The sequence below is a fragment of the Chaetodon trifascialis genome, chromosome 22, assembly GCF_039877785.1.
Source record: "Chaetodon trifascialis isolate fChaTrf1 chromosome 22, fChaTrf1.hap1, whole genome shotgun sequence".
NCBI classification, from domain to species: domain Eukaryota; kingdom Metazoa; phylum Chordata; class Actinopteri; order Chaetodontiformes; family Chaetodontidae; genus Chaetodon; species Chaetodon trifascialis.
Window position 1 is genome coordinate 13,703,772 of NC_092077.1, and position 23,373 is coordinate 13,727,144.

General features: G+C 41.5%; 1 protein-coding gene across 4 annotated transcripts in view; it reads left to right on the forward strand.

Annotated features, from left to right (window-relative positions):
* The window catches only part of iqsec3a (IQ motif and Sec7 domain ArfGEF 3a), a 98,478-nt gene that overhangs the window by 24,259 nt on the left and 50,846 nt on the right, over positions 1 to 23,373 (forward strand). The gene's annotated exons all lie outside the window — the stretch shown is intronic.

Consider the following 23,373-nt stretch of genomic DNA (forward strand, 5'->3'; position numbering starts at 1 on the left):
ACAACAGTGCTGAGTCTTCACACTTGCAGTTTAAATTTAACTTAGCTCACCTGAACTTTTTTAGGCAGAAAGTCTGACAAAATATACTGTTTACATGCTTCCAAAGTACTTCAAGCTCAAGTAAATCACATTTTCTTTCTGGCTGAGTCATCCTGGACACAAATGATGGCGCTGATGGGATAGTAAACACTCTTTTGCTCACAGAGTTAAATATAAACTGACCAGTCAGCCTTTGGCAGGTGACAACACATATTTTTGGCATGATCCTCGAGCCTGTCGGCGACTCAGCTGCCAAACCGACTGCTTTCCCCCACCAGCTCACAGTGCGCACACAAAGACTGATATCCTGCTCACCATCAAAAAAACCCCTTTAAATTAGTCCTCCTGCTGCGCTCCTGACAGATGACTTGCACGCGCATGTACACACCAATGCTTTAATGAGGGATGCTATGCTAATTAGCTAACGCAATCTGCCATCATGATTTACCTTGTCAGGGAGGAAATTAGCTATCAAGTTCATGTGACTCCTGTGTCTCCTTTTTTGCCAGAGAAGAAGTTCTATCCTAATGAACACATGATTAAAGTTTATTTTGGGGGGCAACGGTTTGTTGCTGGGCAGTAAAACCATTCAAAAGTTAAAAGTGAAATTTGTAGGTAAATTTATGCTCGTTTAATCAGAGTAAATTAGAGGTGATCTCCACTTTTGAACCCCCTGTGTAATTAAAGTTTACAGCCTTATCTTTTATGATAGGCTATAAAGAATGCTGAAGTAGAGGAAAAGAAGGCTTATGCTCTGCATCTGGTGAGGCATATGACTTTAGAGAAATATAAAAAGAAAGACAACACATTTGGATCATTGCCAGACCAGATTTAGGAGGCTTGTGTCATCATTTTTAACTGCAACTCAAAAATGTCCTTGATCACGAACCCGAATAAAATGTCGATAAATGCCACGAGTGGTTAAGATGAAGCTGACACCTTGAGAGAGCACGGCAGGCAGAGTGATGGTGTTCTGCAGGAAATGAATTCACCTCTGGTCGTGGCACGAGTAGACAGCTGCGTCGTCTCGCCAAGACACCTTTTTCTCTAATTAATCATTGGAATTAATAATAAACTGCACTAATTAGTGGAGTCATGCTGTCTGCCAAATGGAAAGGTGACGTGGGATGAATAAGGACACAGCTGGAAATGCTTTGTCACTTTGGATAGCAGCGGAGACAAATAGGGGCACTTGTTGCTGGGCAGAACTACAGGGACCATGATGCATTGAGACAGATGGAGGAAGTGATAGAATGATTGATCCGTCCCGCTGGAGGACGTTCAGGGGCATGTTGGGAAAGTGTGCCCGAAGCTTTTCTTTCCGTCGTTCAGGACTTGCCTTTGAGATGTGCAGCGGCCACAGACACAGCAGTGTTTTCATCACTTCAGAGGACATTACACCGACTAAAACACATTTCCTGAAGCCTTACCCAAACCCTAATCCTGACTTTAACCTACACCTAAGCTTACTTCAACCTTAAGCCAGGTCTAATCGGGACTTGTGCCCCATAAGGAAGGTGAGTCCCCAGAGTGTGACTGTGTGAACTGATTTATGTCCCCACAACATGAGTAATACACCCACGCACACACACATTCACGCTGTACAAGGCCCGAACTTGTTAAAGCGCAAGGTCATGTCTGCTTTTTGTTTTCACAACAGCAGACACCCAGCATTAGTCTCACCTGTGCATCCGCAAATTAAATTCCTCACATGTGCTGTCCCTCAATCACGGTTCGCCAAATTTTTATCACCTCTTCACCCCATGATTTAATATTTGTCCTCCGCCTCTGTCTCCCTGCGTTGCATGCCGCGGTCTTGCTATCATGCTGCCTCAGCTGGAGAAAGTGACCTTGTCGGCTTGCTGTACTGTTGTCATGGGAACAGAGGGCGCAGCGGGAAGATACGACATAACATCCAGACGCTGTCTGTTAGGAGTTAGGCGTGTCTGAGTGTATGTGCACTTGAATAAATTTGTCGTTTTCCTCCATTATTGTACTAATCGCAAAGCCACCAGTGTGTTTAATTTCCCTGTCTTTCTGTTGTCATCTTCCCATTGGCTCAAAGGATTTGTCTGAGCCAATCAGAGGAGCACTCAGTGTCATTCTCCTCGGGGGTCCGTCCATTCAGCAGTAGGTTTTTGTTCTCACTTCTTCCTCTTTAAACACATCCTCTGGGATTTTAGTAGCCTAAAATCACTTGAAAATTGAAATCAGCACTCAGCAGCATTGTGAATGAATGAAAGGAGCTTTTAAAGAGTGTGAGTGCTTGGAGTAATTTCTAATTAAAGTGATGCTGCGACTAATTTATTTTCACCCTAAGGCCTGCTTTATGCAAGACACTTACCACAGAACAGTGATACCAAATCTGCTCGTGCATCATCACAAACATCATTCGCTCTTTTGTTCCTTTTAATGCATGTAGATCTTGATCAGACTAGTCATGCTATACATGCAGAAGACCCCAATGCTGTGCACTTCACACGCTGCTGTGCCGCACTCCTGCACGTCTGCGGTACAGTGGCGAGCGTCAAATGTTCAGATCTGAGAGCTTCTCCTCCTCTTCTCTCTTGGTTCTGCAGCTTATCTCAGCATTGTGAAGCAAGCGGAGGGTTTTATTACAGAGGAGATTTAATAAAAGCACAACATTTTGATGACTTTGCTGCAGCGTCTGTGTGTGTGTGTGTGGACGTTCAAATGTTTCTGTGTGTGTGTGTCTCAGTATCAGCAGTCTTTTAAGTTTCAGCCTCTGTGTAAATGTCAGGGCCTGGTTCTTAGATCTTCTTTGACACAGACAAACTGCTTTTAAAGGCAGAATGAAAGCCACTAGTGATTTAGATTATTTATATTTTTAAAGGGGCTCTCCACCAATTTTACATGTCAAAGTCGGTGTGTTAATCATGACGAGTGCTCCTCAGCCTGTGTGTTTAATGTCTCCTGCGACTCTGGAGGGGCTTTGTCATGTCAAGACTACAAGATTATAGATTTATGACCAGACGTCTGTGGTACAGTCATGCTGGCGTGTTTTAAAAGACTTGGATTTTTATCCAGCAGGGAGGGTTGACTGGAAAAAACTGTGTGAGTTGCATCATGGGAAAAGAAGGATCCATTGTTTTTTTTATTAAAAAACCAATTGAGGGGCCAATGTGAGGATATCTCAGCCTGTATGCCTTCAGTTTTGATCATATAGTAGCAATATTACCAACTTGCACTATTAGAGTTACTAATAGTGCAAGTTGGTAATATTGCTACTACAGTATATCCTCTATATCCTTAATTAAAACCAAGTAAAGGACAATGACAGAGGCAGGAAATGAGACATTAAAGGAAATGTCTAATGTATGCAGTTTTTTTTTTTATTATTCTGTGTATATATATATATATATATATATAACAGTCGTTTTGGTCATTTAACTGACTCACGTCCCCCTGGAGGCGCAGCTCCTGCCATAAAATCCACTGAAATATACTGCTGGAAGTGATCATAAAATCATAAATACAGCACAATGATTTTGATTTTCTGCAGAGGCAAGCAGAGAAAAAATACACGAAATGCCTAATGTGTGCAGTTTTTCTGACTCTATTTGGGATTTATGATCATTTTTATCCCGTATTGCATCATGTTAAACAATGGTTTCAGTCATTTCTTGGAACCAAATCGCTTGTCCCCGGGGGCACAGCTACTGCCATAGCATCCACTGAAATATGCCGCAGGAAGACTTATTTTGTAGTAATATCCAGTCTGTGTTAGCAGAATCACTGCAAGAAATGTAACAATAAATATACATTTTTCGGTAATGTTTTCCATTTTTCAGAGAAAAATAAGGCGATCATTACGAGATGAAGTCTGATTCTGATTATGGCCCCTCTTTGTTCTCAGCCGGAAGACGGATCTGTCGATTTCTTAAAGTCTCAGATGAATGTTACAGCTACAACCAGCTATGCTTTCAGATAATGGAGATTTTGAGTCCAGTGGCGGAGCTGCATGATGCATAGGCTCATTGACACACAGTGGCATCCTTCTCTTTTCACTCATTCTCTCTCACACACACACACCTGCTAGGACACGCACACACAGTTTGTGCCAAGGTAGTATTAATGCTCTCCCTTTCCATTCTTTTGTTCCTCTCTCCGTGCATCTTTAATGGTCTGCCATCTTATTAGTCTCCATCATCTCAGGAGTCCCAGAATACCCATAGTCCCATTCTGCAGGCCAGTCAATAGTTCAACTCCTGCCTGACTGCGCTGCGATAAAATGTCCCCTGTGTGTAGGTGAGTGTTTGTGTATGCAAGAGAGAGTGTGAGCCAAGAAAGAGCAGCATAATGTCCAGGGCTGAGTGTCTGTTTGTGTTTCTGTTCTTTGTGTTTAGCTGCGCCTCTTATCTAAATTGCCAGCGGCTCCGCAAATGGATAAAATAAGTCTCTTCTGGACAGCAGGGGGTGCTAATGAAGGCCAGAAGTCTTGGCAGTCAGAGACATCTGTCTGTCTGCATGCTGGCTGCACATTTTGTCCTGACCTTTCTGCTTTTGGCTGTCAGCCCACGTTTTCATCCTCTGTCCCTCCACCTAGTCATCTTTACTCTTCTTATTAAACTGTAAAGAAGTCAACGACTGCAGATTTAAATTTTGAGCCCAGTGACCATCACTTTCACCCACGCAGTCCATATCATGTCAGCCAGTGCCAGCGTGTTACAGCATGCCTCATTGTGGGATAAAAATCAAGCCAAATGCCCCAAAAGCAGGCATCTGGAGCCCTCAGCTGCACTACTCATCAGCTTCAGAGGTAGTAGAGAGGGCAGAGTGTGAGCTGTAAACCTCCTGTGGGTTCAAATGGAGGGAAGAATTAACAATCTGCTTCATTCTGCAGCGCGCAGCAGATAACAGAGGAGGTACTAAGAGCTTGGAAATGTGAGGCTCTGTCCGACCTTTTAAATACAAATTATTCACATCTTTATCACGTGTGAATCACTTTAATGTGGTAAGTGTTCTCGCCCCCATCGTCATTTTCTGCATTTGATTTCAAATGCTGAATCAGAATCACGCCAGAAAACGATGTCTGTTCCCACACAAGCGATGTTAAACAGGCAGTGATACACCAGATAACCTCTCAGCTAGCTTTTAAGCTAGTCCCTATGGGGGGAGGATTTTTCACTAAGCTGAGTGGGTGTTTTTTTTAACCTCATTCGTGGGTCAGTGTCATCCTTCTGAATAATAATGTGTGAGAGCACATCCCTGTAAATAAAACAGCACATGGCTTCAATTAACAGAAGGAGTTCGGGGCCAGTTGGCTGTAGCATTAGCTGCTGATGTTATTTGCCATGTTTAGTGATGCCTTACAAGATTTTTTATGACTTTCTTGAGGAAGCTGGAACACATCTGTAGTTGTATATTACTGTAGTTGAATATGTGACACCCTTACTTTTCCTCCTGACATTCAGATGTGCTGCTCTGATTAATTACCATGAAGCGAAAGTAAAATGTTCTTGATGAATTAGACGCATCCTGACACATTTCATCTTGTGGAAGGAGGAGAAGGTCAAAGGAATACTTTTGGAAAACACACTTATTCTTTTGTTACAAAAAAAGCGTTGATCCCTGTCCCTTGTCTGTACGCTAAATATGTAGGCTAGTTGGAGCTAGCAATCTTTGTGCTAAGCTAAGCTAACTGGCTGTTGTCAGACTTCCCTTATGAACACACAATTGCAAGTGCAGTGCTTTAGTGGTCCCAGCAAATCTTCCTCTGTCTAGCTGATTGCTTCACGTCAGTTTCAAGAGTCACATTCATCCAGTTAAACTTTTATTCATCTCATATCAGTAATTTAAGTTTATCAGCTTTATAGTTTTGGGCGGTCAGTAGTTGGAATAAATAGCTTGGGAAAAAGAAATTAAAAGGCGGCAATTGTTATTCAAAGTGTCAGCTACATACCTATTGATAATGTTGCACTGCGTTTTATAAATTACTATGACATTATCTAGATATAGACAGTTCATAACAGTTTTCCAGCTGGCTTTGTCAAATCTTTGATGGCTAAATCTCACACAAACACAACCAAGATTGTTTATTGCCTTTACACACAGCTGGGTGCCATATTGTACATCTGGGTTTGCTGCTGGTGCCAGATCCTGTGAAGGTAAATAGAGATCATCCGTGTGTGTTTAACTTAATCCACGCCACAAGCAAGTTGTAAATAAGTAACTGCAGGAGCACGAGAGAGAGATTCAAAGTCGCGGAAAGTTAAAAAAAAAGGGAAGATGTGTTGCTGCATACCTGCCGTACCCAACGCACGCTCTGAACCACGTAGTGATCTAACGGGTACAGGTTGTTCCCTCCTGTTCCCTGTGAGGGGACATTAGGTGTCCCAGGCGTGGGTGACACTGTCAGGTTCAGCGTACATCTCGGGTAGAGTCCTTGTCCTGACAGCTCGCCGACAGCCTTGTGACGGTAGATCAACAAGGAAATGAGTTGAGAGGAGGTGGAGGAGGATGTGAAAAACTGCTGACAGGGCGACCTGCCTCTGCTGTCGCCTCGCTCACTGTAATGAGAGACGGGGATGACGAGGAGGAAGAAAGGAAGGAGCGTCGTGGAGGTTTAGATTAGAGAATGAGCAAAGACAGGGAGATTTAATGATGCAGAGACTTGTCTCCATCTGGTAAAAAAAACTTCCTTTCAATTATGTGCGGAGCATATATTTATGATAAGACGGAGTTATATGAGGACGATAAATCTACTAAAAATTAGCTTTTGGTGTTTCCTTGTTACGCTGAAATGAATGACCCACCTTCAGATGGTTGAATGCTGATGAAAGTAGACACAGAGCGTCCTTTTTTGCTCTGTCATGCTTTTGAGCTCGCTGTGCAGCCGTTACCATGACTTCAACTGTGAGGCTTTTTTTTTTTTTTTTTTAGTGGTGAGTCATCTTTGCAGTGTGCATGTCAGGCTGTGTCATTCCCTGTCAGCTCGAGCCTTCTTTTGAAGAGGTGACGGGTGGTCAAAATGAGTTACTTGTTAAAAAAGACCAGCGGTGCCAGGCCCCCGAAAAAACATTTTCCACTTTTCTTTGAACACGAAGGAACCTTCAAGATGAAGATGCCTTCAGAAGCCTCGAACACAAAGAAAGAAAAGGAAGCTGAGAATAGCACCTGTGACTCACGATCATTCAAAGTTAATGTAGCCTCTCCTCGCACAGCTTAGTTTTGACCTTTTAATGTAAAAGACATTGTTGGTGGAGTCAGACTTGTTATTGCGCCAGTGTTGCAGACCAGGTGTCCTTCTCTTTTTGAGTCCGCTCCTTCACTCCATTTGGTAACCATAAAACGCACCATTAGTCAGCTTCTACAGGAGCCCACTAAGCCCATTTTCAGATAGCCCTGCTTTGACTTTGCCAGCCGGTCTGGTCGCTCTCTCACAGCCCACATCACCTCCAGCGAGGACCAATGTCAGAGAAAAGATTAAACGTGAGGGTCCACACAGGCATGGACGGGCTCTCACTCTGGAAGAAAAACCTTTCACATTTCACTGAGATGTAATTGAATTTTGTCCCGCTCTTATCGGCGCAGTGATGGGATAGCATCTCTCCGCTTTCTGGTGGAGAGTCAATGGAAAAACAACGCTGGCCACCTCCTGACTTAACTTTAGTTTTGCCATGGAATGAACGGAGTGAAACTTTTTTTTTTACACCCTTCCCTTGAAAGCAATTTCACCGATGAGGAGAGACTGATTTCGAGTGTATGGGTGTGTACGTGTGTGCATGTGTGTGTGTCTGGAAACGGTGACAGATAATGGAGAATGTGCCAAAGAGTGAATAGTGCTGCTTGATGCCAGACCATGCCGCTCGCGCCTCCGCTCCGTCGTTACGATAAACAACCTCCTCGCTCGACTTTTTCTTGTGTAGCGCTGGTGACAAATACACCCTGTAAGGAGGAAAATAAATGACTTCACACTGTAAGTCTGCGCACATAATCAGGAGACTGTCTTCTCCAGAAAAATCGACAGCATCAGTTGTTTCTCCAAACTGTTCCAAATGACCACAGACTACATGAAACATGGACGTAGTCATTGTCATTGTGAAGCTCAGTGGCAATCGCCATCTCTGCAGTACCTGACTCCGCCGAACTGTCGGCTAGTGCTGCTGTAAATTTGGGCATTTTAATATGGGGGTCTATGGGGACTGACTTGCATTTGGAGCCAGCTTCAAGAGGCCATTTGAGGAACTGCAGTTTTTGAGGGAGGTTGCCTCTTGAAAAGGATGTGCCAACAACAGGAAGTAGTCTTATAGCGCAGCAGAATGAAAGGATAAATTCACGATATTCAATCTGCAGAATGTGTGCACACATACGGATTTTCCATTTGTTCCCGACACTCAGCATGACTTTCAAACTAATGTATTGCAGCTGGATTTAAAAAAAAAGAGTTGGGTTATTGTTGTGTTATTGTTTGACAAGCCCTGAGCCCCTGCTGTGTTTGGCTGCATGAAGTGTCTGTGCTGTGCCGAGTGTGTGTACGAATGTGTGTGTGTTTACGAGCATCAAGACCCACTCGGGTGTAATACACTGAAGAGCTTACACTGTGTTTTATCAGATGCCAAATGTGCTGTCTTGTCCTGTTATCTCCTCTTCAAACATGGATCAAACAGATCATTCTGTATGTACAGGATAGCTTTCACCCTGACAGTGTTATGTATAGTCTCTTTACTGACAGAGACGTGTGTGTGAGTGATCATCAGCGGGCTTTTAAGGTTGCTGAAGGTGAATTGCAGTGTAAGGAAGTGGATTGATGTTTTCCATTTTGGTTATATTGGCACTATTTTAACGTCACATCACAATACTGCAGAGTGCAGTATAAAGTAGATCAGGTTTTACTGTGAATATCATTCGTTTCATGAAGGATTGCAATTTACTTTAGATCACTAACTTCAGAAACTCTCTTTCTGTTTTCAGTATCCATAAATAAAGCCAGCAGGCAATTTGAAGTGGGATGAGGAGGGATGCCATCGCCTTTCTTAACCTGCCACCCCCCCACCCCCCATCCCCTGGTAGCAGAGAGGGGTTGTTTAGTTGTTAGTCAAGGCTGTCAGACTCATCGATCCTTTATCTGATTAAGGTTTGTGTAAGTTAGAATCTATGACTGCAGCCATGGCTCTGAAATATCAGTAGCCTAACTGTGCTGTGCATTGATAAATCCATGCTGCTGCTGAAGTTGCAGACGGCTTTGTAATTGTGCCTTTTCCTGCCAGTTCCGCCCCTCTGTCAGTTTAATCTTGGATCTATAATATTCTCTAAACTATATACTATACATACTCCAATCTATACCACACCATAACCTATATACTCTACAAAGTAGTGTCACCTTCAGAATCAAAGTGACAAGTAGCAAAGAGCAGAAGAGCGAGAGGATCATAGAGACACACTGCTGCCTGTAGTATTCCTATAATATTCCTATGATATTCATGTACTGGCGTCCCGCAACAACGTGTACATGGGTTTGTATATTGGTTGGTGGTATTGGGCAAAAGCCAACGTGATTGGCTTTTTCAGTTCATTGCTCATTGGTTTTACTGGCCACAACTTACTGATTTAATTCACACTCACTGCTCTCATCAGCTTCATTTACAGCTCCGATTAATCCGCCTGTGCACAGGCAAAGTTAGCATTTAGCTGGTGAACATGGTGGGGCACTTAAAAGCAAAAGAGCCAGATGTTTCCCTCGGGAGCTGGTGGAGACCAAAGCGGAGGTAAAAGGAGAGCAGACATATTAGACTTACATGAAGGTAGCTTCATCACTTGCCATATCAGATTCACATGACACGATGCCAGTGTTGTGTTTACAGCTTGTTGTGCCTCACTGAGAAGCCAAAAAAGATTTAATGCAGGTTTAACACATCCCATTCTTTATTCTCCTTTCTCCTGTTGGCATTTTGCCCTAATCCCTAGCAGCTGTTCTCGCTGACAATTTCTCAATCCATCCAGTTTTTCTGAAAAAGTTAATGGGATCACCATTAGTATAATTAGCTTTTTGACAAATTCTACATCTGTTATTTGTTTGTGTCTTACATTTACAGTGTTTTTTCACTGGTTGTCTCTTCAAATGTTTGAGAATCTGTCAATATTCTACAGAACATCTCCACACTTGATCTTCCATTTTAATATCTCAGCCTGCACTTGTGTTATTTTTGTCTAAATCGTTCTAGAAATTGGTGTATTTCCACTCCCCCCACTTGTCTGTTTGCTTTGGATGTAATCTCGTAGACAATCAGTTTCAGTACTGTGTTTATAATCCTCTCAAAAGTCATCTTTCTCCACCATACAGCGAAGGCATTTCTCAACACTAGGGAAATTTCTCATTCGCAGCCTCTTGTTTGGTGTTAACATTTCAGCCACCGCCACACAAAGCAGTTTTTATTTCCATTTAATTTTCATTTTGCATGACATGTCTTTCTGTTCCTTTTTAGTCTGTCTCCTCTGCTCCTCAGAGGGCTTCATCCTCTCACTTTTCCCACTCTGAAAAATCACTTCATAGATATTCTTAAGCAACTTCCAGCTCCCAACATAAATTGGGCCACTCATTCCCTCTCTCCTCCTGGATGTAATGAAAGTCTGGATTTATCTCCATGCAGCTGCCTCTGATTTCCCTGGATAGTCTGACAACTCCCTCAGCCATTTGTCTATGGGTATTTCTTTTCTGTCAGCCGGGCCATGTAATGTACACAATTCATCTCCTTGTCCACCTGTCTTTCCAGCCACCTTTTCCAGCTCATGATGAGCAGCTTTACTCTTCTTCCTCTTTGCTCACTGTTCATCTGTTGACAGTAGCCTTTTCCACTGCAGCTATGTTTCCAGTCTTTTTTCTCCTTGATTTGAATTGGCATACTCTGAATTGACCATTCATAAGCCCATTTCAAGTTAGCTAATGGCTATGCCTGTCAAGCTTTCTGCTCTTGTATGGTACATTTTACAGTGATAATGATGACAGATTTACCACTCGAAATTCGCAGCAATTTTGGACACAATGGGTCTTCGATTTCACACAGAAGTAAACAAAAGCAAGCCTCTCATTTCTAGCAAACAACCGTGGATTTTGTCAGCTGAAGTGACAACTGTTTTATCAGCTCTGGCTCAACTAGTGTAAGCTAATGCTAAAAAACCCATGCAGTGGTTCTCTCTCTCTCAAGCTGATGTTTAAATGTTTCCAGCTTATTTGTTTTAAAAATGAGAACCATGTAAAAGGGTCTTAAATATGTCATAGATGGCTGCACATATGTAAGCATGCTAAAAGAGGCTAAGCTACATGCCAGGTCAAAATCAAACAAACAAAAAAATATAGAAACACATAGCCTACTTGGACAAACAACTCAGTAGATTTATGATTTTATTAATGTTACTTATCAGATCTGAACAAATTTTTTTCTAACATGTAATGCCACTAAATAATATAACTAGCTTGGAAATAATGCAAGGTAACTGGTAATAAGCTAGTTAGCGGGGCATGCTAATGTTTGGAGCTCATGTCAGAAGAGAGTTTCAGAGTTAAATTCATTCTGTACACTGTATGTTTGTGTGCTTAAAAGGCTAAAAAAGAAAATAATAATGATTTGACCACCCTTTGAACTCTTTATATAGCTTATGTGTGTTATTCACATTATTTCAGTATGTAGCGGAATCAAAATCTACAGTTTCTAAACTATGAATGAATTGACAATTGCTGTTCTGGCAACGGCCACTTGAAGTAAACACCAGTTTTTTTGTTATGAAAGACCCCTTTTGTCAGTGTGTTTCATACTCAAAAGATAGATTTTTTTGAGTGGAGCTCTTAAGTGCGCTCATATTACAAAGAGCTTAATCAGAAAAACACGGCTTACATAAACACCTTCATCCCAATAAACTTGCTGATTCCAAGAGAAATTTCATTATATTCGAAAGTGTTATATCTGTGCGTGTTCGCCCACATGACGTTAAGTAGCTCCCGGGAGATTCCAGACCATGGTGGGTGGCTTGTCTTCTCCCATTTAATAACTGCATGACTAATAAAACAGTCGCTTCAGTAGAAAGCACTGAAGTGAAATTGTAATAGTTCAGAGTTCAAACTTTTGTCAAAAGTTCAATCTTTGCTTGTTGTGGAAGGATTTTGGTCTTGCTTGTGGCAGAAATTGTGACTGTGGGAGATGTGAAGAGGACACCCTCGATGATGCATTTCATTTATATCACGTCAAGATTTTCATTCAGATTACATTTAATCAGAAGAAAACAAACTGTCTTGTGTAACCAAACAACAGCTACGACCTTCTCCACTGGGTCGGCTTGCCGTCCTTTAATGAATCCTGAGTGATATTTCCCTCAAGAATTGGTAGAGTCTCTTCAGTCAGTGTTATTCCTTCTCATCCTCTTCCTTCCTCATAGCTATCTGTGTGATCTGGGGGGGAAATACTGCAACATGTTGCCATTGTATATTCATTCTTTAAAGACACCTGACTTGATTTCACGTTGTAAGTTTTTCTGAATTACCAGCCGAAGAAAGCACTCACACTGGCGTAATCCTGGCACACTCCAAAGTGGGCTAACCCCGACTTTAGCCCAGGGCTTGCTGGCACTGCTCTGAAGCAGGGTTTGCTGGTTTATCCCTGAAAATCGAATAAACAGAGGGCTAAAAGGTGCCAGTGTGAAACAGGGCTAAGAGTAGTTAATGCAAACATTCGTCACGTGTTCCTACTGACATTTAACCCAGGGCTAGAAATGCAGTATGAATCGTGCAGCCCTGGGCTCAGGTTAACCTTGGGTTAACAATGTGTGTGTGTGAAAAGGGGGTGAGTTATCCCAGGGTCAACTATAAGGGCTATCCTGAGCCCTGAGGTAAGAAAATGCTCTGAAAAATATGATTCAAATATTGCTTTGTTCTGATTGGCGCACAGCAGTACGTGTCCACCTTACACCAGTCCTAATACTTAAATACCAGTGTTCCAACTCTGGCAGATTATTTCATGCTCATGTAGAACTCCATCGGTCACAGTAAGAAGATCATTTGAAAAATATAGTTTCGGGCCTTTTAAGTATATTCTGCAGCAGCAAAGAGTTACAATATTCCCCTAATTTAATCCTAAAATAATTTAGATTTACCTTTTCACTTTATGGCAGCAGCTCTTATTCAAGTCTTTTGTTTCATTTTCATGTCTTTATTACAACCTCCCTGAGCACACAGCCAACATAACTGTGACAACCTGCACTTTGATCATAACCACTGTGCATGAATTACAATACATCAAACACTGTACCATCTGAATTATGATGTCATTTCTTCCATTTACCCTCAATAGATGAACACAGCAGTGGCATGGGCTAACTGCATGTACAACATTTATAAAATTTGCCATAAAAAAGCAGATTTTCTGTGTGTATGTGAGTGAATGTTCACTCATTGTTTATGACATTTAACATCTCCTCCTTTTGAGCCAATAACTTGATCACGCCAATATGGCCATTGCAGCAAGTCACGGCAAAAACTTTATCAGATGTGTCTGAACCCTCTCCAGTGTTGTCCAAGCTCCTGTGATTTAGCATCATAGAGCCTTTGTCATGTGATCCTTGAAGTATTGAGCTATGTTGCTTAAAGGAGTCCAATTCAAACTAGAGACTCATGCGTTGTGAAGCTGCCTGAGGATATTTTCAAAGATACGAAAAAGGAAGTGAGCCAAATAAGGAAAAAATAGTTTCTTCCCCCTAACGGGCCACATAATAGGCAATTAGCTTGTGAAATCGTCAGGGTGGGGGGACAGCTCAATTGTTTGTTCCACTCACAGCGAGGCGAAGCAGCAGCTGAATCCTTTCTTCGGGCATTGTTGTTCTTGAACGCACCCTTTTCTTTCTGCTTCTCTGTTGTGCTGCTTTTGCCATGAGGTATAAAAATAGCATTGTGATCATATGTGTACCAAGATGCCAATAGCAGGGAAAAAAGCATAAGAAAAGACAATCTAAAGCAGGCCTTACGCTGCTAAGTAGGAATGATGTCATTCAAAGAACCACTACTGCATGTGTTTACCAAATTTAATATTTCTTTTTAGTTAAATTAATGTCTTGTTACTTCAGAGTATTAGTGAACTGTATTGTACAAGATTCACACTGGACAAATGTGCAAACTGGTTTATGCTCATCTGAAGGCAGCTTCAAGCACTTGGATGAGGTTGGCGTGTTAGTAGCCAAAACCACTATGTGTGGGATGCAAGACATAAAATCTCTAGTGTCACCTGAGCTTGACTCGAGTCAGACTGGATTCATGACGACTTCGTGCTTCACTTGACGACAGTTTGGTCCAGACTGAACTTTGTACAAACCTTCATGGAACCAGACAATACTTTATATCCTCATGACTTTGGTGATCTTTGGTGATATATGTTATGAAGTTGTTTTGAAATTATATAACAGGGCCAGTGCTTTTTCACCTATACACTTTTTATCTTTTGAGGATTTTTCTATGGCATTGAATTTGGTGCATCATGACATGGGCTGGACTCATTGTGACTAACAAAACAATAAGTTTGTCCCACCTCTGAGGATCTCAGACTTCCTCAAATGGGGGGAAACAAGTTGAATGAATTTTGAACAAGGCAGCAATTAATGTTTCCTCCAAAAGCCAGTGTAGTATATAATATAGCTTTTAGCCTAAAAAGGATGAAACACAACCAGGCTTAAAGATGACATTCTGTAACACTGAATGTCTGTCATTTGAATTCCTGCTGCATGAGGACTTGGTTGGATATATATCTATATATTTGCAAGTTGTCAACCATGAATCTACCGTGCCGTTCCCACTGCTGCCGCCTCTCTCTCTCTCCTTCTCTTCATACTCTCTCTCCCTCCATTTTACCCACATCCCGGGGCATCGGCTTTTGAAGAGATTCAATTTGAAATCCTGTCTTGCATATTTCACGAGCCTAACCTGTTTTTTATACCCTGTGCCATGTTGTTGCTGGAAAGACGTTTCGTTGACATTGCATGGGAACGCCTGTGGTCATACTGGTCTGTGTCTATATACTTGCATACTGTATGTGAAAGCAGTTTGTTCCTAAATCTTTTTGGGCGACTATCTTCGCACACCCTCAAGATTCAACATCATAAATAAAAGCCTCCCCTTTTACAGCATGAGGCAAGAATCTTGAGTCGGCTGTGTCTTTTTTTTGTCGTCTCACCTCAACCTGCTCACCCTGTGATACCAATCACTGGCCCTCCATAAAAGAACTGAATGCCTGCATGGGATTTTAACAAGAGCCAAAGGCTGATTCTCTGCTTTTCAGATACATGAGCTGGTGGACATTGATCTCAGTCCCCTTCAGTTGTGTTCAGAATGTATGGATTACATATAAAAAAATATTACGCTGGGTTTCATCTCTTCTCTTTGCCTCCTTCTTGCTAAATACCGCTATTTATGAGCTATGTCATCCCGCCCACATCAGCGCAGTATTGATTGGCATCTCCATAACCAATCCATCACTTTAAGATTGATCACATGAGGCGAGCAGAAAGCACCAACCATGCATCACTGCATGTCTACTCAAGGTGAATTTCTAAGGCGTAGAGTACCCATGTGTGCTGTAATGTAGTAACTCCATGCATGTTTTAGGTTTATTTAAGCATTAAAATATGACTCTATTACCAGTTTTCATCCAGAGAAGGGTTCATTACATTTTATCATTGCTCTGGAAGAAATGATCAGTTTTATGATTGTTTCAAAATGACCTTTCCCCTAGCATGCTGTAAATCATAAGGAAGAGCAGAGGCTTTGACTTCTTGTCTGTGGGGAAAGAAAAAAAGCCCAGATACCGTTGTACCATCATGTGAGTCATTCACTGCCTATCTCATGATTTAAACATGTCATGGCTATATTTGTCAACCATTCTACACTGAAGCTTCAGTCAACATGGCCAAGATTGTGCTGCCAGCTCTCTGGAGATTACACTACGTGCAGAAAGCATGTGAAATGGTTTTCCAGTCCTATTCTGGACTTTATTGTCTGCTGTGAAACAAGAGGGTGGCTCTTCTGGGAGCGAGGGTTCTGCAGATGTGTGCGGATGTCTGATGTGCTCAGTTTGACCTTGAAGATATGTGGCTTTTCAACTGCTGATGAAGGGAGACCCAGAAAGATGTATTTGATGCCAGAGAGATACTGTACTGCTTAATTGATATTATAGGCCTTTATTCTCATTAAAGGCTCTGTCCTTTTGAACCATACCGTACATCTCAACAACTATTCGATGGCTCGCCAATTAATTTTGTAGCGACATTCATGGTGCCCAGAGGGTGAATCCTAATGACTACCGATCCCATGAGTCTTCCTGTAGTGCCACCGTCAACTATCGGATGGATTGCCATGATTGGTAGACAATTCATGTCCCACTCAGGATGAAGTGTACTTCATACTTTCATTTAGCATCATGATCTGGTCAAATTTTTATTGCATCTACTGCTTGCAGGCTTTTTGGTTTAGGATATTCACGTTGGCCTCAGGTGTGTTTAGAGCAAATTAGCAAATGCATTTTAAAAACAAGCTAAACTAAGATGGTGAACATGACCAACATTGTATCTGCTAAGCATGTCGGTATTGTCTCTATGAGCATGTTAGTGTGCTGACGTGAGCTGAAATTCAAAGTGCAGACTCACAGAGCCGCTAGCATGGCTGTAGACGCTTAGTCTTGTTTTAAATTACCTTAAATTTAAGTTTTTATGATGTTTGCATCCAAACATCTAAAGTCACTGGAGACTTTCTGCATTCAACTACAATCTGTCCATAACCTTAACCAATTGATTCCAGTGCCTAACAACCTTAAAATTGTATTGCAAGGTCAGATATTTTTTTGGAAATCAAATGAAACACATTGTCACTGATAATATCAACATTTCTGAGACTTGATAGATACGTTACTAGATACAACATTTCCTCAGTATATTAATATAAATCGTAATGTTTCCTTCGAAACAAAGCATGGTTTATGATATCCTGACTTTTAGCCTTTGGGGTCTTTCCTTAGACCCTCCCTGCCTAAATGCCCTAAATGCCCTTGTCTTGAGCCTTTAACATCATGGGTCTTCTGCACATCATTATTCAGTGTGGTCAGGGTTTCACTCATGCACTTTTATCGCACTCTGCCCACATCTCCTCATTCCTAATTCAATACAAACCACATCTCCCAGTTGACAATCTCCCCACTGCCCACACACACACTCGGGGTCTCCCACTGAAGCCCCAGCCGCTCACACCAGCATATTATAATTTAAAAAGTGACAGAAAATAAGTCAATGGAGCGTCCCATCCGGAACCACTGTAAATACATCATCACTGACAGGTTAACGAGGGGCTAGGTCATAGATTACATTGAATTCAAGGAGGAGATTATGTTATGTACTCTTTATGATTGTTAAGATCGAAGTAAAGCAACTCAGCTTGACCTCACTATTAGAGAGAGACAGAGTTTTTTTTATGCTAATTTGAAGCTGATGTGCATTTTAATAGCTTGTGTTTTTTATCTGGGATGAGAGCTTCTGAAATGGACTGGAATGAAAAGGATTTGAAGAGAAATGATGATGGTGCAAAACTATACTTGTGTCACTGTCAGGGAAGTCGGGTTTTGTTGTTGTGTTTTTCCTGCAGTTTGAGATTGAAGCAAATTAGCTGAAATACAGATTTTTTTTTGTCCAAGATCAAGGATTTATTTCTTTTTAAGGGAAATAATGCAGTATTATAAGGTGGTGAACGTTCAGAAGTCTGACGGTTTGAATTCTCTGCTCTGGAGTCATGTTTGTCCTGCTTGCAGAGACTGAAGAATTTCAAATACACTCGGGTGATATATTCAGCAAATTCACCCCATACATTACCCTCTGCATGCATTGGAAGGGAGAAATATGCTTATTTATGCAGGAGCTTCTGCTCTACAGTCTGCCCTTGTGTTCTGCCTGATGAACTGATTAATTCTCTATGAGCAGTACGAGAAACAGATATACAGGAAGCAGGAACGGATGAGGAATTTAGCATAAGTGACAAGGCAGCTGATAACTGCTCAGTTTTAAAGAGGAATTATTTTGAGAGGCAGGAAATGGGACAGAAAGTGAAAGTTCTTGCTGGTTGCAAATATTTCAATATGAACCATTCTTCCATATGGGAAAACAGAAAATCCATGTCTAGGATTGAACAACAACTACTTTCTCGAGCAAGATGTGGTAGCTGCTTCTTCTGGGATCTCATTTGCTATGACTTCTGCTGAGGTGGTTTTCCTCACATAATGCCCTCTTCAGCGATTCTTTGGCTGCAGTCCACCAGAGGATAGACCCTTTGAACCGCACTCGTCACACAGGCTGATATCTCATCTCTGCCGCTGTGCACCTCCACGGTGATGATGCAGCAAAATCCCTGCGATCAAGGTTAATGAAAGTCGAAGCAGCCCACAGCGAGCGAGTTCACACTGAAGACGTAATCAGTGGACCTCCTGCATAAAGATGGTGGTGTTCCTGTCGGATGTCATCACCCTTACAGACAGTGCAACAGATGCTCAGTGGCTGTAGTCAGCACTGGGACTCAGTTTTATCAGTGTTTTACTCTCGGTCCCAAAGGAACCACTCACCCTGGTTATTAAATACATTTGAGAGCAGTGCAAAAGAATTCAAGCACAGACATCCCTCTGGTTATTCTTAACGTTTTAAAAGAGATAAATATTATCATATTTAAAGGAATAGTTAGAATTTTTGTCTTCTTGTTGAGACTTAGATAAGAAGATCAATACAGTTCTCATGTCTGCTACAAGAGCATTACACTCCTGCAACATTGTCAGACTCACAAAGTCAAGCCATTACCCACAATGCAACTCCACTGCTGACAGTTTCATGATTCATGTGTATGTGATGCTAGTGGTGGCTAATGTAGCCTCCAGGCTGAGGCAGAGATGAGGCCCCAGATGTTATTTTCCATAATGTCAAACTATTCCTACAACAACATTTTTCACATGGGAGAAGAATTGTACATGTTCAGTGAACTTTATAGCCATCATCATACCTCCACATGTTCGTACTTCAGTGTGGAGTTTTATAATTTCTTAATTGGAACAAAAAGCCAATGAACACCCATATCCTAGGCTTCAAAATGTCCCTTTAAAAGCTGATATTCTACTTGTAGGTTTATGGCAAAAGAGCTGAATGATGTCTTTGCTGCTGCCCTTCAGCTCCCTCTCACTCGGCCACAGATGTAATGGGTAAGAATGGAGAGAATGCAGCATCTCCTCGATGTCCTTTTGTTGGGGCTGAAAACAGGGACCACAGCTGCATGTGAGCCACTTGGGAGGAAACTAGATTGACACAAGGTTGAGAGAAAATGTGTTGATGCTGGTGATGTCTATGTCACCATGATAGTATTTCTTAATATCATGTTGTGTGTTTGAATGACTGGCAGCAGCTGGAGGAAGTGGTTGTGGAGAAGGGCTGGTGTACTTTATACCTCTGCTGCGCTATGATTCAGTGGGAAATATTGTACTTCTTACTCTGCTATATTTAACAGATGATTATGATTACTAGTTGTTTGTTAGTAGTTCCTCCACAGAGACATTTTCCCTCTAAACATCTCATTTAAGTAACGGCTTGAGGCCCCAAAGAGGTAAAACTATCCAACATTTCACAGAAGTAGCTATGATTAAAGAAACATCCAGGAAAAATGAAAGTTATATTTTATATACTTTATTTATTTTTGTTTTTGGGGTAACTGGCTGTCAGAAAAATGGGATTTCAGCCAAATGGGACATTTTTTTTTGGACTATTGGGGTTTTGGAATAATGGCCTGGCACCCAAGAGGTGCTGGAAAAATGACAAATTTGTCAGTTAATTTGAAGGACTTAATTCACTCAAAGTAAGGCTTAAAGTAGCTCCACATTGACCAGCTGCTACAGTAAAATGCAGCTGATACATTGATGCATCAGTTTTTAAAACAGGTAGTAAATTTTTTTGCAGAATAAGTACCTAATACTACAATACTTTTGATACTTAAGTGCATTTTACAGAATTTTTTTGTGAGTATTTTTACATTGTTGTACTGATACTTTTACTAAAACTAATGAATTTAGATATCTGGTGGTCCGCTGAACAAAGGGCCTGTGCTTACACACACATACAGAGAAAGATAAAAACTGCATGCGAGAACACACTACATTCACACATATTTAGCACAAACACGACATGTTTCACACGTTTCGAGCATTTGCAAAGGCTGCACATGTGGAAACTGTGTGCAGCCCAAAGCAGAATGAAACCTAGACTCTTTGTTCAGTGTATATTTATTTTATGCCCTCAATCATTTTTATTCACAGATTAGATATCCTGCTAAATTTCACAGCTGGAAATCAATATTGTGCTGCACCTGATTTCTTAATGTTAAACTAGTGGACACTTGCTTTGCAGGTCTGATTTTGTAAGTTGCTGCTCAGGTTAAACACTGAACAGACGACACACACCACCAACAGTCAGACCTAAACTCTCGTCACCCTCCAGTACCAACCTGTTAGCAATCATGGCAGAATGAGCAGGAGACTTCAGCGGTCACCGTAATTATATTCTGGAGGGAATGCGTGGAGGCCATGGCGCTCATCTGTCTTCAATATTGACGCATGGGAAGATGAGAGGTAGAGAGAGAGGCAGCATCCAGGGCTTGTCTCCGCCTCGTCAGTCTCGTTGACACCTGGAACTGCTCAATCTCCTTACCTGGTGGAGGACGGCGTGTCAGGAAGAGATGGTTGGACAGAGGAGGATGACAGGGATGGATGAAAGGAATGAGCTTGGTATGCTGAGAGGGAGTGTGAGTGACAGACGTAGAGGTTGGAGCCGTTGAAGTTGTTTACAATAACCCTTATGCTTTACATAAATATACACACATGCATATATTATGTTATCAGTGACTGTCCACAGACACATGGTGACTTATTTATGGTGCCCCCTCACAAATAATCCCTTTTGAGCACTTTATCCACAGTGTGTGTAACTTTTCTTGGTTCCCTTATCAGAATTTCGACTTAAATCCAGCCGCATGAAGCCTGTTGGTCGTCAGATTATCACCCAGCAGAACTGCTGCAAAATGCAAATAGGAAAAGACTACATTTAGATTCACAACAATGAGCCCAAACAGTGTGAGCAGAGATGGTAGGCTACGCTCTCCTCCTAAGAGAAGTCTTCTGTTTTTAGAGGCAGGTCTATTTTCCGCACGAGAAAAAGAGCTCACCTGCAGCCGAGCGTCGAAGCAGCAGACTTTATTTCTCTATTCATTATTCATCACTCATACAAGCTCTATTTTAGAAGCTGCGGACCCAGCTATATCCACGCTAAAGATACTTTCTCCTCAAGCTTATGTGCTGCCATGCGTGTTTAAAATGAGAGGTGAGCCTCCTGTGCAGGAGGAGGAAGCAGATGTATTTTTTGCTGCGCACATATCTGTTTGAATCTTTTTTTTTTTTTTTTTTTGCTCCAGACTTTAAGACTTTATACACACAGAACACACTCCAGACTAGAGCAGGAAATAAGCAGATACAGGGACAGATGCACACTTTTATGAATACACTTTTTATATAAGATAGCAAAGTTTAGCCAGTAGTCCACAGATACATTAGGAGGGTATGTAGAGGTTACATTTCCCTGCAATCTGCAAATACACAGATTTCCACTGTTTAGACTAGAAGTTTGTCATCTCATTGAAGCCTCCTCCTCCTCTGGGGAGAATCATGCTGATTTTCTCCTGCAGCACTCTGCATATGGCAGCCTGAATGTCCTGATTTTATGCTCACTGACTTCAGTCTCATCACCATATCCTATACGATTAAAAAGAAGTCTTAATCTGGGTAATAACATGCTGAGCTGTTATTACAACCACTGTCAACTAGTGTGTACATCTGGCTTCAATTCAAAAGGATCTGTCAGGAAAGTCTGATACTCGTCACGTTGCCCTTATAAAATGTGTGCATCAGCAAAACAGAGCAACTGTGACAACGCTGAAGCAGGAACCAAAGCAGACTTGCATTTATTCTGGATATTGTTATTAATGTTCTATTCAGATGTTGATTAATTTGCACATATAGCTGTACCATGCTAGCAGCATAGCTCTCGTGATGACGTCAGTCTGATGCTTCTGTTTAGTCTGGAATTTCTTAACGACTGTAGATTGTGGATTTCCATTTACAGACATTCGTAGTGCTCTGGGGATGAATTCTAATAAATATGGTGACCCTCTGATATGTTATACAGCGCCGCCACCAGGTCAAATTCTGATTTAAACAGTGAATATCTCAGCATTTACTAACATTTTAAATTCATGTTTTATTCGTGAAATGTCTGAAAAACTGCTGAATCGATTGCCACGATGAAATTTCCAATCTCGTAAAATATGTAATCCAAAACACTAATAATGCACAGAAAGCAGTTTCATCATTTAAAATTAGCGGCTGACTTTCAGATCTTCACTTTTTCTCCACTTTAACTCCAGTACGTTTGTACGAACACATGATATGTTGGTCTCAAGATGGCTGGCGCACTCTGACCTTTCGATTGACACCTCACTCAACCAACTACAATCTTCCCTGTCATCTCCACAGCTGACACTAGCCATGAGTCCACTTTGGTAGGAAAGGCTTTGTAACCGAATGAGGAGATGACTGCGCTTCAGTGAAGCTCCAAAAATGAGCTTATTCTACTTCAGTGGGTCATTTAAAGCCAAATCAAAGACTTCAGTACAATAGAGATATTGCACTACATTTGGCCTAAATATAGATTGGCTGAATTTTTTGGTGGAAGGCCTCGACACACCATTAGAAATTCTTATATAAAATATTCATTTTTCTTTGGTAATATTATCCATTTGTATTTGGACTAGGGTAAGGCTTCATGCTGTGGTCCCATTGGGTTTTCCAGCTAATAAGGGGGAAAAAAATCATAATGTAAAAATGTATTCAAGAGGAAATAAAATCCTTTTACTTCAGTGTGTTCAAACTTGTATTACTCAATGCCAGTAGCACTTACAGTAATATTGACTGCTGGGGATAAAACTTCAGAGCGTTACATTTCAAAAGAGACCAAAACCATGCATGTGCTCCAAGTGGACCAAGAACAGCTTTCAGTTTACTGTGGGTTTGCCTTTGATAGACATATTAGGCTAATTTGACAGAAATGGGAACAAAAAGACACGAGGTGTGAGGTTTCATGTTTTGGTGTCTATTATTTACGTAGCTTGTGGCTGAAAGATGTTCAGATAATTTGCTCCAGTCTGTCACTGCTAACACCAGCATGACAGACGACTGCTGGGCTACTACTATTTATTCAGTGCATGTATGACTTCATCAC